Here is a 6,438-nt window from a genome sequence, read left to right on the forward strand (position 1 = left end):
CTTGCCGTCGAAGAGGCCAGTGTCTTGCCGAGAGGGCCCGGCCGTTTTCTTTCTGACCAGGCCGTTTCGCGCTCAAACTCGCCTCGCTGGCGCCGTTGACGAAACCCGATCCCGGGCTAGCCACCAGCGCTCAAAGCAGGGAATGTCCTCGCACTGCTTCGGTCCCCTTTGGCCCCCCGTCGCGCACACGGGCGTAGGGAAAAACACACGCACAAACGTAAAGGAGGGCACATGGGCGACGAGAAACACAGGCACGTGTAAACGACGCCGTTCGTGGAAGACGCACACTCCCCGTTCCCCAAGCCGAAAAAAAGGAAGACCCAACACGAGAAGCGGAAACAGAGAGCTCAACAAAGGGCAAGACTGCACAGGGTGCTAGAAGCACCAAAAGATAGCTAAAAAAACAAGAACCTCAAAAGCGCAGGGAGAAACCACACACGTGTTCATTTCTCAAGGGCCTGCCGCGAAAAACTAAACATCGCCAAGGACAAGAAGATTCAGACAACACGGATGGCACGGAGTGCGGAAAAACATGTATGAGCACAGTGGAGCAAGGCAGCAAAGGCTCGCGCACCAAGCAATGCACAATGACGATGGAGAAGCGGCGCACGAACAAAGACCGGTAAAACATAGGGGTCAAGCAGTTTTGTTGCACACTCAACCAGGAAGGGCAGGGAAGAGAGTGGAGAAGGTGATAAAAAATTCAGGGGGCACTTTGACTGTCTAAAGTGGGTAGAGGCGGAAGCGTTTTCCGCACCACCTTCGCTGTTTCTGTGGCACCGGTGGCGTCACATATAATTGAGTACTAATTACTGAGTGATGACAAATCACTAATTAATTGTTAATTACTGATTAATGCCTGAATACTAATTAACTGCTAATTAATGAGGCTTAAGTTTCGCCTTTAGGAGTGGAACGCGACAGCGCGTTGTAGCGCTGCCAGGGAGTCCACGGAACACCACCCGTTCAGCGCGATGCCTTGCCCTTTGAACGCAACGCTTTTTGAGGAAACGAAATGGCGCAGTAATTCTCTGTCATCTCGGTGGACACCTGAACCGCACCGTAGAGGAAGGGAGGAAGTGGGAGTGAAAGAAGATAGATAAAGAGGAGCCGTAATGAAGAAAATGAAAATTGTATTTGAGGAAAGGAAATTACGCAGTAACTGTCTCACAAAATTCAGGGGGACACTTTTTTGACCTAAAGTGTGGTCACTGATGCCCTTAAGAGTGGAACGCGACAGCGTCTTGAAACGCTGCCAAGGAGTCCATAGAACGCCATCGCCCATTCGGTTCTACGCCTCGCTCGTCAGTAAATTGGTTTTTGAGGAAAGGAAATGTATCTGTCTCTCATTTGTCGGTGGACACCTAAACCTCGCGGGAAGGGAATGGAGGAGGATGAGAGTGAGTGAAGACACCGTATTCACTAGACGCGCCTTTGTTCATACCAAACCATCGAGCAGGCATGGCAGAGTGGGTAGCATGCTCGTCTCTCACGCCGAAGACCGGGGTTCGATTCCTGAGCTCGACCAATTTCTTAATCGGTTTCATGGGCGTCCGGAGGGGGGGGGGCAAGGGGGGGCAAGGGGGGGCAAGGGGGGGCGGCTGCACCCCCCTGGAAAATCACTCACTCGAACCGTGAGTGATGGCCGCACGCCAGGGGCGGTGGTGCGCTCAGCCAAAAGGGTAAAAGCAGCCCCGCTTCGACGCTTGGTCACATCTGCGAAGTGCCGCGTCCGGGCGCGCGTCGTTCCGCCGTTTTCAAACCACGCCACCGCCAGCTCTGCTGAAGGACGACCTGTTGCAGACATGCAGCGGCACCGGCGAGCATGTGTTTCGAGATGGGTGTCTGTTTCTTTGATCTCTAGAGAGATAGCGACACGGAGGCAGACAGTGCACAGGGCACAGGTGGTGGTGGTGGTAGTGGTTTATTTAAAAAAAAATAAAAATAAAAAGTGAAGCAAAAGAGTGTTGCCGGCCGCGGCAATTGCTATCTAATATCTTAAGCACCCGAGCTGCAGCCGGCGGAAACGAAAGGGAAAGGGAGAGGATAGTGAGGAGAAGTATAGAGGGGAGCGACAGCGAGAAAGGACAGGGGAGAGCTTTGTACACTATTTACAAAATACAAAAGTAATCAAGTTCGCGCCGCTCGCGCGCTAAGAGGGCACAGGTCGCTCGCTAGAATCAGGTTACGTTCGTACGCCGGCCACCGATGAATTCTTGAGGGGGGAAGGACAAATCAGCCGTGTCCACCCCCGCTTTGTCGGGCTGCTCAGGGGCAAGCGGGCGACGAGTTGGCGCCGCCGCCGCTCGCTGTCTCCTCCGATCCACGGGAGAGCTCAGTGCGGTAGAAGCGCCGCTTTCAGAACCTTCGGCAAAGGGGATTAGCTGCTTTTGTTCACGGCGACGCAGTCTCCAGAGGCGCCCCCACACCAGCGTTCCTTGCGTCTTCTCCGAAAACCAGCGCCTTTGGTCAACGCAGCCCGATGGCGCCTGCCTGGCTCGCCTGTCACCTCTGGCTGGGCCTCAAATCACAACAGCGCCCATGTACTGTGCGTGTCAGTGCATGGTAAAGAGACCCAGGTGGTCGACATTATCCGAAACTCTGTACTACTCCGTCCCTTATAGCCTGAGTCGTTTTGGGGCTCTGAACCCCATAAAAGCACAAAAACAAATTTTCCGACCGAATTAGTTGCGGGTGTCCCTTCCCCTCGGAAGTCGCGCGGCGTTCCTTACACCCCAAAAGTGCGCATTCGTGGATATTGTGGCAAGTAAGCCCTTGCACATGTGCGCGCCTCTGTGTTTGTGCTTCGGTGTTTTTAGTGGCGGGTTGTCAACGAAGGTGAGAACAACCAAGACAGCGGACGAGAAAACGACGAGCGGCGAGCAGTGTGTAGCCTCGTATACATGGAGCCCGACGTTGCGGGTCGGGTCGGGGTGCGCCAGATGTCGGGCTGACCAGCCCGACCCTACCGCGTATACATGAACCGGTTTTCTGTCGGGCAGAGACTGTCGCTACCCCTAGGGTCGAGCACGCAAACTACACGCATGCTAGAGGAGGAAAGACGCCCAGACGAAAAGTTCCCTTTCCCGCTGCTGCTCTTTCCGGCCGGTTGGTTCGCCCGTTCACGTGCGCGCTGTCTTCGAGGCCGGCAGCGGCTCGCTTTGATTTCTAATGGGTGTCTCCGCTGCCGGAAAAAAAAATCTCCCAGCACGGCCGGTCTCGACGCGCGCGCTTTCTCGCTCTCTTCTTACGGCCTGAGCAGGTGCCGAGAAAACAAATCATGGTGAAAACCACTATCCAAAGCCGGGGTTTCTAGTGATTCCAGCGTTTTTTTTTTTTTTGAAAAGGCGGTCAAGTATCTCCCACGATCGAAATTCTCGAAGTCTTGTAACTAATCATTGAACCACATCTAGAAGATTCACCCGTCCTATGCTGCCCGGAATGGGTTGACAGAAGCCACACCAAATGCTTAACACACCTCATTTCTGAGAAGTTTCTCCGAATTTTTCTCGTCAACTACACAAAGAAATTGACAAACCAAAATGACAAGCCGTCTGGTCTCATCCACAAGCCAACGCGAAAGCATTTAAGGCTGTAACTGACATCCCTTGAACTGCGAGCCGCACAACAATGTTGTATAGGTCATTACAAGCAGCGCCTGTTATTGTTTTCAGTCCTTCTAAGTATGTGAAACGATATCGGAGTTCCAAAGAGCAAAGGATCTTTCTGATCTGGTGTGTTTCACGCAGTGAGAACAGATGGGACAGATACTTCGAATGTTTTCAAACGGCAAGTGCTATTATTTTATTCATACATTTTCAAGTATCAACAGAGATTGTGCCAGCCCTGAAGATGAAAATAAATGTTTTCCTAACCATGGCTTCGCCCTGCAATATCTTGCCTCACTTTTATTCCTGCTAGACGCAAATGATACAGCCCTATTCGCTAATACTATGCGCCATCATTGCATGCCGACTTCAATGTTTTGAGATCCATCTACTAGTTCCCTGCTTAGCGTGCCGATAGCAGTGGCTGCATAAGATATGGTCGTCAAGTTCTTCTTCAGTACTCGGAGCAGCCGTTCAGCAATATGTGCAAAGTAACCGAACCAGCCCCCTGAGAGTTGCGGCGGTAGATAGCAACTGCCCCTCATGCACAGGCCGTTAAGAAAGAGCGCGCGCGCCGAGTGCTCCGAGTTCCTGCACAGCGCCAGCCAGACCGGAGAGGAGGCAGGAGAGGAGGCGCTAAGCCGATGCGGCAGCGTATACATGCTCCTTCCAGCCGGGTCGGGCAGAGCCAACCCACCCCCTGCAGTCGGGCTGGCCCAGCTCGACTCGACGGTCCCTTTGCTCGACCCCCTAGCGTATACATGAGCCCGACAACCGGTTCTCGGCCCGACAGCCTGCTTAACCCGACTTTTGTCGGGCTCATGTAAACGCCCAGTGTGTACGGTTGCTCGACTGTGCGGATGCGCGAGCAAGATGGAGCGAGGTGTATGAAGCTGCGAGCGTGCATTTATCTTGTAAATAAGTTTTCGTTGTATATAGTCATCTTTTGTTTTCAACGTACTCGTTCAACCATTTTTCCAATCAATATATATGATGACTGTGCACTGAGAGCGTGTAATGAAGCACAGAAATGAATTTATCACCCGTGTAACTACGCAATTCGCCCAGAAAAATCCGAGGCGCCTACAGTTGCTGTTCAAGGAAGACTGACTGAGTGACTGTAGTTGCGTGTTTGTGAACATATTGCGCTGTGTGCTGGTCATCAATTCGGGTGAGTCGAGAACCCGTATGCAGTAAGACTGAGCACTTCGAGTATTGATAGTATCTTTTTGCATTTTTTTAATTTTAATTGTTTCTTTGTTGATTAACTCCAATGTATCTCTACAATAAGCGCTTTAATTTGCTGCTTGTAATTTTCTTTCATGTGTGTATTTTACTTATTTTTTATTTATATATAAATAAATAAATTTACTCCGCAAATAGTGCCTTTTCGCTACGAATATACCCCCCCCCCTCCGGCGCCAACAACCAATGGGCCCCCCCCCCCCCTGAAAAAAATTCTGCGGACGCCCTTGATCGGTTTTATTTATTTATATGGCCTGACTAGTAAAGCTAATTAGGCTAACTGGGTAATTAAGCAATTAACTAAGCTCAGTCCCACTTGGAGCATCACTATACGATCCGTTCAATTGGTTGCATGGTTACTAGCCAAAGTACAATTGGCCCGGTTTGAAATTCGCGCACTGTGACGTCACGACCGTTTCCACCAATTGAAAAGCGTGAAATTTTCTGTCGACAACTGCTGCTTACAACGATGAGACATTAAAGGCTTCCGCCTTAAAAAAACCTTCAAACAAACAAACAGAAACAACTGGGGTGAGGTAGGACAAAGAAAAAAAACGCGAGTAAACACTGCGAGGAGACCCCGAAGTGCAAAATAGAGAGGGTGTTGGAAGACTCACCGCAACCCCCCCCCCCCCCCCCTCCACTAAATAGACCTGGTAGTTAACAGCAAGAACAGAATTCTTTTCAAGGCGGGGTGTTGCGACCCGGGTAGCATGGCCTGACCGGTGATGGGACGAGGAGGATGGGAGACTGGGTTAGGAGGAAGGCAACGAAAACTTTATAAAATTATTCACATTATTTACAGAGAGTGACTCTCAGTGGAAGGGAACTTCTTCGCCAATTGGAGTCGACGGGAGTTAACGGGCGTCTCTCAGCCACACTCTGTTGGGACTGGGAGTCCGAGCCAGGAGCCAGGCCACAAATGAGGATATCAATTTTTTCCCCGATCTACGAGCGAACTTCACAGCTGTTCGCGAAGAGACAAAATGTAGGTCACGAGGAGGCGAAGGTAGCCTTGCTCAGAGCGCACGGCTTAGTGCGGCTGCGTTCGCGTTTAACTTGGTTAAACGACACCCGTTACCGCGGAAGCTAATGACTCAGCCTCTTTCGCTGTAGCTGCCCTTTTCTCTCTCTCTCCACTACCGTGGTAGCTAATGCCTCTGCCTCTTTCGCGGTATACGCGCTTTTCTCTCTCTCTGTACTTGTCTTTCCAGTTTCTAGGGGAGGTACAGTACGAGAGCGATTCGCTTTCACTCACTTGCGACTTGTCCCTTTCTTTGCGCTGCGCGTGCCATTCGCGACGTCCCATAGCCAGTGCGCAACGCTTTCGGTGGGACCGTCCTTTCTTTTTCTTTGTCTCAGGAGGTAAGTGAGACCCACGAGGCTTTAATTTATCGCGCACCCTTTTGCATTTTCACTCGATGCGAAGTGCGCATCTACCCGGCCTTTTGATTTTGCGCCTACTAAATGGTGTTATTTCCACTCGCGGCTTTCCATCGCGGTACCTAAGCTTGGTCGAGCGCTTAGGCAGTTCCTTCTTGCCTCTGCCACTACGGCTACGTACAATCTCGCGCTTTTTGAGCCG

This window comes from Amblyomma mixtum, chromosome 3, assembly GCF_055824585.1.
Source record: "Amblyomma mixtum isolate Tamu chromosome 3, ASM5582458v1, whole genome shotgun sequence".
NCBI lineage: Eukaryota > Metazoa > Arthropoda > Arachnida > Ixodida > Ixodidae > Amblyomma > Amblyomma mixtum.